At 42.0% G+C, this 9,718-nt stretch overlaps 1 non-coding gene across 1 annotated transcript; it reads left to right on the top strand.

Moving 5' to 3' along the window:
- The first annotated feature begins 2,043 nt into the window (after positions 1–2,043).
- LOC116544972 lies at positions 2,044–2,174 on the top strand. Its single transcript, XR_004266120.1, has one exon. It is a non-coding gene; the product is annotated as a small nucleolar RNA SNORA38 (small nucleolar RNA).
- Positions 2,175–9,718: the final 7,544 nt, after the last annotated feature.

The raw sequence follows: 9,718 nt of genomic DNA, 5'->3' as shown, positions 1-9,718 counted from the left end.
CTTACATAAACCAAATAAGCTCATGAACAAAATGGCCATGGTGGCCGGGATGAAGGTTATTCATGGGCTCAGCAACATGGACTTCCACTCACCAAGGCCAACCCGGCTATGGCCACTTTGGGACTTAGTACTCAAACTGCCAGCAGCAGAAACCAACACTGAGCCTCTGATATGGCATCATTCCCAGGGTTGATCAGCCAGCTACCTGGTGCCAGGTTGATTACATTGGACAACTTCCAATCATGAAAGGGGTAGTGTTTTTTCTTATTTCAACTGACACTTACTCTAGATATGGATTTTTTTTTTTTTTTTTTTTTTAGACAGAGTCTCACTCTGTCACCCAGGCTGCAATGCAGTGGTACGATCTTGGCTCACAGCAATGTCTGCCTCCTCAAATTATTCTCATGCCTCAGCCTCCCAAGTAGCTGGGATTGCAGACGTATACCACCATGCCTGGCTAATTTTTTTATTTTTAGTAGAGATGTGGTTTTGCCATGTTGGCCAGGCTGGTCTTGAACTCCTGGCCTCATGTGATTCTCCTGGTTTAGCCTCCCAAAGTGCTGGGATTACAGGTGTGAGCCATGGTGCCCAGCCCAGGTATGGATTTTTACCTTCTCTGCACACAATGCTTCCGCCATAACTACCACCTATAGACTTACAGAATGTCTTACCCACCATCATGGTATTCCATACAGCATTGCTTTTGCCCAAGGAACATACTTCAAGGCCAAAGAAGTACAGCAATGGGCTCATCCTCCTGGAATTCACTGGTCTTTCCATGTTCTCCACCATCCTGCTGCAGCTGGCTTGATAGAATGATGGGATGGGCTTTTGAATACACTGTTATAGCATGATGGGTGATAAAACTTCATAGGGGCAAGGTTCTCCAAAAGACTGTATAACCTCTGAATCAGCATCTAATATATGGCACTGTTTCTCCCATTGCCAGGATGTAGGGGTCCAGGAATCAAGGGGTGGAAATGGGAGTGGCACCACTCATTATTACCCCTAATGACCTGCTAGCAAAATTTTTGCTTCCTATTCCCATGGCTTTATGCTCTGCTGCCCTAGAGGTCTTATTTCCAGAGGGAAGAATCCTTCCACCACGAGACACAACAAAGATTCTGCTGAACTGGAAGTTAAGACTGATACCTAGCCACTTTGGGCTCCTTGCACCTCCGAGTCAGGGGAGTTATGGTGTTGGTTGGAGTGATTGATCTGGGCTACCAAGGAGAAATTGGACTACTACTCCATAATGGAGGTAAGGAGGTAAGTATTTCTGAAATATAGGCGATTTCTTGGGGAATCTCTTAATATTACCATTCCCTGTGGTTAATGTCAATGGGTACTATGACAACCCAATCTAGGCAGGACAATGAATGGCCCACAGCCTTCAGGAATTCATGGGGTTTTTTTCTTTTTTCTTTTGTTTTCATTTTTTGAGACGGTGTCTCACTGTGTTGCTCAGGCTGGAGTGCAGTGGCATGATCTCAGCTCACCGCAACCTCTGCCTTTTGGGTTCAAGCAATTCTCCTGCCTCAAGTCTCCCGAGTTGCTGGGATTACAGGCATCTGCCACCATGCTGGCTAATTTTTTTGTATTTTTAGTAGAGACAGGGTTTCACCATATTGGCCAGGCATGTCTCAAACTCCTGACTTTGTGATCTGCCCACCTTGGCCTCCCAAAGTGCTGGGATTACAGGCTTGAGCCACTGCACCTGGCAGGAATTAGTTTTTAGTTATCACGTTAGGTAAAGAATCATGACCAACCAAAGTGCTTGGTGGAAACAAAGAGAACACAGGATACGTGGTAGAAGATGATACTTACAAATACCATCTAAGATCACATGACCAGTTACAGAAATGAGGTCTGTAATTGCCATGAGTATTTCCTCCCTCTTTTGTTAGAATATGTTTATGCATATATGCACATATTTGTTTTATTTCTTCTCTTATTCTTTTATCATGTAACATAAGATGTATTGACTTTATATCAGTATTTAAGTATTGTTAATTTTATATTATTTAACTTATGGGATATTGGCCCTCCTACAAAGGCATGTCTATAGTTCCTTGTCTTTGGACATGTAAGAATTGGGGGCAAAGAAATGTGGACTTGGAGAAATCTGAGGCCAGCTTGCTCCCCGCAGGCTCAAGATCAACCATCCCACATAGAAGAAAAAAGAAAAAAAAAGGAAAAAAAAAAAGAAATACAAAAATCAGCTGGGCATGATGGCAACACACCTGTAATCCCAGCTACTTAGGAGGCTGAGGCACAAGAATTGCTTGAACCAGGGAGACAGAGGTTTTAGCGAGCCAATATCATGCCACTGCACTCCAGTCTGGATGACAGAGCAAGACTCCCTCTCAAAAACAAAAAACAAGCATACTAATCCACTAGCTCCCAAACCTGGCCAGCCATCAGAATCACCTGGAAAGCTTGTTAAAACCAAGATTGTTCCCTTGGTGCAGTGGCTCATGCCTGTAATCTCACCACTTTGGAAGGCCAAAGTGAGAGGATTGCTTGAGCCCAGGAGTTTGAGACCAACCTTGGCAACATAGCGAGACCTCGTCTCTATTTAAAAAAAAAAAAAAAATTAATTAGCCAGGCATGGTGGTTCGCACCTGTGGTTCCAGCTACTGTGAAGGCTGAGGTGGGAGGATCACTTGAGCCCAGGAGTTTGAGGTTCCAGCGAGCTATGATTGTGCCACTGCACTCCAGCCTGAGCAACAAAGTAAAACCCTGTCTCAGAACAATAACAAAAACAAAATAAACATAACAAACAAAACATAGATTGCTAGCCTCTCACCCCCAGCATTTATGATTCAGTAGGTCTAGAGTAGACCTCAAGAATTTGCATTTTAACCAGGTGTGGTGGCTCACACCTATAATCCCAGCACTTTGAGAGGCTGAAGCAGGATAATTGCTTGAGCCCAGGAATTCAAGACCAGCGTGGGTAACATAGTGAGACCTTCTCTCTACAAAAAAAAAAAAAATTAAAAAATAAGCCGAGTAGGCCAGGAACGGTGGCTCACACCTGTAATCCCAGCACGTTGGGAGGCTGAGGCGGGTGAATACCTGAGGTCAGGAGTTCGAGACCAGCCTGACCAAAAGGGTGAAACCCATCTCTACTAAAAACACAAAAATTAGCCAGGCGTGGTGGCAGGTATGTGTAGTTCCAGCTACTTGGGAGGCTGATGCAGGAGAATTGCTTGATCCCAGAAGGCAGAGGTTGCAGTGAGCTGAGATTGTGTCACTGCACTTTAGCCTGGGCAATGGAGCAAGACTTTGTCTCAAAAATAAAAAATAAAAAAATAAGCCTGGTATGGTGATATGCACATGTAGTCCCAGCTACTGGAGAGGCTGAAGTGGGGGAATTGCTTGAACCCAGGAGGTCCAGGCTGCAGTAAGTTGTGAGCTCATCACTATACTCTAGCCCAGGCAACAGAACAAGAACCTATCTCAAAAACAAAACAAACAAAGATTTGCAATTCTTTTTTTTTTTTTTAAGACGGGGTTTCACCATGTTGGTCAGACTGGTCTTGAACTCCCGACCTCAGGTGATCCGCCCGCCTTGGCCTCCAAAGTGCTTGGATTACAGGCGTGAGCCACTATGCCCGGCCAGTTTTGCATTTCTAATAAGTTTCCAGGTGATGGTAATTGGTAATACTGCTGGTCCAAGAACCATACTTTGAGATCCACTCAAATTATTTGATATGTGCCATTATCTCATTTAAACATTCCCAGAACACTGTGAAGTAGTGTCATTATCCTCATTTTTTGCATGAGGAAAGTAGAGTTCAGAGAATTTTCAGAACTTGCCGTAGTTTCACAGCTAGTGAATGGCAAAACTAAGCTCTCAATTTAAGTCTGTCTCACTCCAAAAGCCATGGTTTTCCCACTATTTCAAACTGCCCCCAGATACTTCCTGGAAAAGCAGACCAAGACTACGATCTGAGCTGGTCAATGTTGTCAGAATTTCTAGAGCTTGGAAGTAAGTAGGCCTGGAGACATTACTTAGGGTCACATGCTACTAAAATAATAGGATGGTTAACAGAATGATTTGGAAAGGACCCAGAACATAGGCATCAATGACCCTCACCAAAACTCCCTGATCCTCTGAAGCTAACCCAGAATGCAAAAAGATGCCAATGCAACCAACACCTCTACTTCCTCCTTTAATAATGACAGAGACTGATTTCAAATCAGATCCTCATCTGACTTTCTCCCTTCACCTTTTCATGAGCCTCCTCCCACATTAATTTAATACAAGAAACAATTCTATGACAATGTGTAAGAGTAAAGAGTTCAAACTCAAGTTGATGTTCTCATGTGAATAAAGGAGTACTATTTTCCTGTTGAATTTTTGTCATCTAAAAGACTCTAATTCAGATATAAATTACCAACTTAAGAAATGAGAGAGGGCCAGGCGTGGTGGCGCATGCCTGTAATCCCAGCTACTTGGGAGGCTGAGACAGGAGAATTACTTAAACCCAGGAGGCAGAGGTTGCAGTGAGCCAAGATTGTGCCACTGCACTCCAGTCTGTGTGACAGAGTAAGACCCTGTCTCAAAATAAAAAGAAAAGAAAAGAAAAGAAATGAGAGAGAAGGCCAGGCATGGTGGTCCACTCCTGTAATCCCAGCACCTTGGGTGGCCGAGGCGGGTGGATTACTTGAAGTCAGGTGTTCAAGACCAGCCTGGCCAACACGGTGAAAGCCCATCTCTACAAAAATTAGCAGAGCATGGTGGTGCACACCTATAATCCCAGCTACTCAGGAAACTGAGGCAGGAGAATCACTTGAACCCAGGAGGAGGAGGCTGCAGTGAGCCGAGATCACACCACTGCACTCCAACCTGGGTGACAGAGCAAGACTCCATCTCAAATAAACAAAAAAAAGAGGAAATGATGGAGGAGATATCACAAAGATTAAAAGGATAGTAAGGAAAATTCAAGAATAATTTGTGCCAATATCTTTGACAACTTTAGATGAAATGGACAAATTCCTTGAAAGACAAAAACTACCAAAGCCACTGGAGAAGAAATAATAACCTAAATAGACCTATATCTGTTAAAGAAATTGAATGTATAGTTTAAAACCTTTCCACAAATAAAAATCCAGATCCAGAGGGCTTCACATGTGAATTCTACCAAACATGTAAGGAACAAATTTTACCAATACTATACAAATTCTTCTGGAAAATCTAGGGAGGGATTACTTTCCAACTAATTCTATGAGGCTAAAATCATACTGAAATTAAAAGACTGGTTCAAGGCCAGGCACGGTGACTCATGCCTGTAATCACAGCACTTTGGGAGGCCGAGGTGGGTGGATTGCTTGGACTCCGGATGTTTGAGACTGGCCTGGGCAACACGCAAAACCCCATGTCTACGAAAAAACACAAAAACTTAGTTGCACATGGTGGCCCATGCCTGTAGTCCCAGCTACTCAGGAGGCTGAGGTGGGAAGATCACCTAAACCTAGTGGCTGAGGCTGCAGTGTGCCACGATTGCACCACTGCACTCCAGCCTGGGTGACAGAGTGGTACGCTGTTTTTTTTTGTTTTTTTTTTTTAAAAAAGACTATAGTTCCAACCGAGACCAAAGACCATGCTATTATGAAGTGGAGAAAAATATCACAATTTTGGTAATGCTAGACAAGACGTAACCTCAAGTCTCCGGGCAGCGCCATGAGGTAAGCAAGTTCCCTTCGTGTCCCTGTTTTGGTGATGAGGAAGTAGAAAGAGTTTTAAAGAGACTGGGGAACCTCAACCTGGTCACCTCTCTTCTGGTGGTAGGGAAGGAAGAGAGAGAGGGACACCCAAAATAAACTTTGCCTACTTCACAGCTTCCCTGTGAATGAGAACAGAAAAAGTTCAGGAGCCACCAGAGAAGGTTAAAGGAGGCTTCTTAGAGAAGATGTGGCAATGCACCTCATGGAGATGTTTAATTTCTTCATTATGGGGAATTTCAAACTTATCTAAAAGGAAATAGAACACAACAAACCTCCCTTACCCGGTCCCTACAACTATCAATGTCCTATTCATTCATACCTCCATCTGCTTCCTCTGTCACATATTATTTTGAAGCAAATCTTACCCATTGTATCATTTTACCCATAAATGTTTCATTCTGTATCTCTAAAACTTTGTCTCTAGACCTCAGCACTATTGATGTGTGGGCTAAATAATTATTTGTTGTGGGGACAGTCCTGTGTGTTGCAGGACATTCAGTAACATTCCTGGTCTCTACCCACTAGACACCAGTCACACCCCTCTCTTCACCCCCTCGAGTTTTGACAACCAAAAATGACTCCAGAAATCTCCCATAAGGGTGTGGAGGCAAAATGTCAAAACTGAAAACCACTGCTGTAATAGATAAGGACTCTTTCCTTAAAAATATACACATGATACTATTCTCACACCTAAAAAAAAAAAACATAATTCTTTTTTTTTTTTTTTGAAACAGAGTCTCACTCTGTTTCACCCAGTCTGGAGTGCAATGGCATGGTATCAGCTCACGGCAACCTCCGCCTCCTAAGTTCAAGCGATTCTCCTGACTCAGTCTCCCGAGTAGCTAGAATTACAAGCATGCACCACCATGCCTGGCTAATTTTTGTATTTTTAGTAGAGACAGGGATTCACCATGTTGGCCAGGCTGGTATCGAACTCCTGACATCAGGTGATCCATCTGCCATGGCCTCTCAAAGTGCTGGAATTACATGAGTGAGCCACCGTGCCCAGCTTAAATTCTTATATTAAGAGAAATTTCCTCTTATAAGCAATGTCATTAGTAATGGTTGCCTGCAAGGTTGAGATGAACAAGATTCTGAAGCTTTGTCCAAGTCCAGTGGAAAGAGTGCCAAGATTTTTTTTTTAAGATGGGGGGGTCTTGCTATGTTGGCCAAGTTGGCCTTGAACTCCTGAGCTCCAGCAATCCTTTTGCCAAGGCCTCCCAAAGTGTTAGGATTACAGATGTGAGCCACTGCACCTAGCCAAGACTGAGTATTGATGCCGGCCATGGGCATGTGATGGGGCAGTGCTAGTAATTTCTGTCCCTAATCTAGTTCATTCCCCTCTTTTTTAATTGAAGACTCAGTCATAAGAAATGAGATCACTATGTGTGGCTTACAGAGTACTGAGTGTGGTTATGGAATCAGGGCAGATTCAGAATCAAAGTGGGATTTTTCCTTTTTGTTTTTAATAATTCCAAGTTTTGACAAAGTGCAAGGGAAGGGGCATGTTCAGATATTATTTGTGAGAATATAAATTGGCTCAACTTTTCCAGAGAACAATTTGACAATATATAACAAAAATCTTAAAAGTTTGCTTACACTTTGACCTACAAATTCCACTGCCAGAAATTTATTCCAGGGATGTGCAGAGAGACTTAGTGAAGCTTGTTTACTGCCAGGTCTATAATGATAAACCACTGGAAACATTCTAAGGGTTTGACTATAGGGGATTAGCTAAACACAGAATGCTCTCCAACTGATGACCTTGCAGACATTTGAATATTACAAAACACATGAGGACATGGAAAGATGTTTGTGACATACAGGGAAGTGAAAGCAAGCAAGTCTGTATATTCAGTAAGTCTGACTTAGTAAGTATACTGTAAGTATTCAGTATATCTCTCAGTAAGTGAGACTCACTGAATATATTTCAGTATATTGCTATATATATTTACTGAATATCAAGCAAGTATATTCAATAAATCTTGCTTTCTATTTTTAAAAAAAGTTTTCCATATAAATATATGCATGGTAAAAAAAAAAAAAAAGATCATAATAAACATCCAAACTATAAACAAAAGTTGTTGCCAGCTAGTTACATTAAAAGAAATTTATATTTTCTTCCTTTTGTTTTTCTGGCTTTTTTTTTTTTTTTTTTTTTTTTTGACATAGTCTTGCTCTGTCACCCAGGCTAGAGTACAGTGGTGGGATCTTGGCTCACTGCAATCTCCACCTCCCAGGTTCAAGTGATTTTCCTGCCTCAGCCTTCCAAGTAGCAGGGATTACAGGTGCCTGCACCAAGCCCGGCTAATTTTTATATTTTTAGTAGAAACGAGGTTTCGCCATGTTGGCCAGGCTGGTCTTGAACTCCTGACCTCAAGTGATCCATCCACTTCAGCCTCCCAAAGCGTTGGGATTACAGGTGTGAGCCATCGCACCAGGCGCATAATTTTCTATGAGGAATCCCATATTATTTTTTAGGGTAAAAATGTTTAATAATAATGCTTTTAATTAGGCTTGCCAGATAAAATGTATCATGGGACATACTTATACTAAAATATTATTTATTATTTATATAAAATTTAAATTTAGCTGAATGTCCTCAGTTTTTCTTTACTAAATCTTGCAAGCCCCCTTTTAATGTGAAGGAATAAAAGAGAGATCTGGGTGCTGGAACCCAATGGGCTGGCCCCTGTGAAGACAGGAGAAGAATTATTATTCTAAGTCTTTTAAACAAGGAAAATAGGATTTTGGTGAACTAAGAAGGGGAAAATCAATCTGAGAGCCACGTAGTCCTTGTCTCAAATCTGGAGTCTACTACCACCATCACCACCACCACCATCATCCCACCTCACTCCCCTCCTCGTATCCTGACCTGGGTGTCCTGGAGCAAGTTACTTCTTTCCCCCCATTATCAGGAATAGTGCATATCTCGCAAGGATTAAATGAGAACATGTGTGTAAAGGCACCTTGTAAACTGCAAACTGCCAAGCAGCATGTTATTATCATGTTAGTAAATTACACACACAAGGACATGTCAAACAGGAACAAAACATCTGCCGCAGACATCCACAGAATTGTTCCTTGCAGCACATTTTTGATGGCTCTCTGAGGTCAAAACAACTCAAGGTTTAGTCACTCCAGTGCTGAACCCATATATTAACATCTATCCAAATTGTTCTGTGATCCTATTTATAGCTGCACTGATCACTAAACGTTGGAACATTTTGCCGCAAGTCAGTTGTTAAATAGCTTGGCGAGCCGTGTGCAACGCATGGCTCAGGGGAAGCCTGTGTGGTTTATGAGTTTGGCAGCTCATGACTCCAGGGCCTCACCTTATCCTCACACACTAGTCCTGGTCACCTTGGAAACTGCCCTATTCTAGATGCAGAGCACAGGACGCCCTGGTTGACATGGAATTAATCAGCAGTCGCCTTCTCTACTGGTCTCTGTTACTGGAAAAACATCAGTGCCTCTCAAGCCACTTTAAGGAGGATCGATGGCAGAGTTTTAAGGATCTTCCAGGGAAAATTAATATAAGAGGATTGGGTTTATGAGAGAATGGAAAAATAAAACAAGAGAGAAAGAAATTAAGGAAGAAAGAAGAAGAAAGGGAAAAAAATGAAGAGAAGAAAAAATCAGGGGATTATTAGTTCATTTTACAGATAAGGAAACTGAAACCCAAGGTTTCAAAACTTACGCATCAGAGCTGTATTTCAAATCCAAGATAAATAAAGTTTCTTCAGGAGAAAAAAGTCTCCCCAAGAAGAATGAATTTTACAGATGTCCAAAGATATGAGGACATCATCTGTGTTTACATCCTTCAGCTAGAGAGTAAATTCCATGAAAATATATGAGGATACACCATTGGATGGACACTTTTTAAAGTGAAAAGGCTCAAAGCCAGCAAAGTGTGTTATTAAAACTCTAGCCTGCAGACATGCTGGGTGACAACAAAAAGCAATTTGTAAAATGTAACAGGAGT

This window comes from Sapajus apella, unplaced genomic scaffold (assembly GCF_009761245.1).
Source record: "Sapajus apella isolate SASKATOON/1434 unplaced genomic scaffold, GSC_monkey_1.0 scaffold4, whole genome shotgun sequence".
Taxonomy (NCBI): domain Eukaryota; kingdom Metazoa; phylum Chordata; class Mammalia; order Primates; family Cebidae; genus Sapajus; species Sapajus apella.
This window is presented reverse-complemented; position numbering and strand designations above follow the sequence as displayed.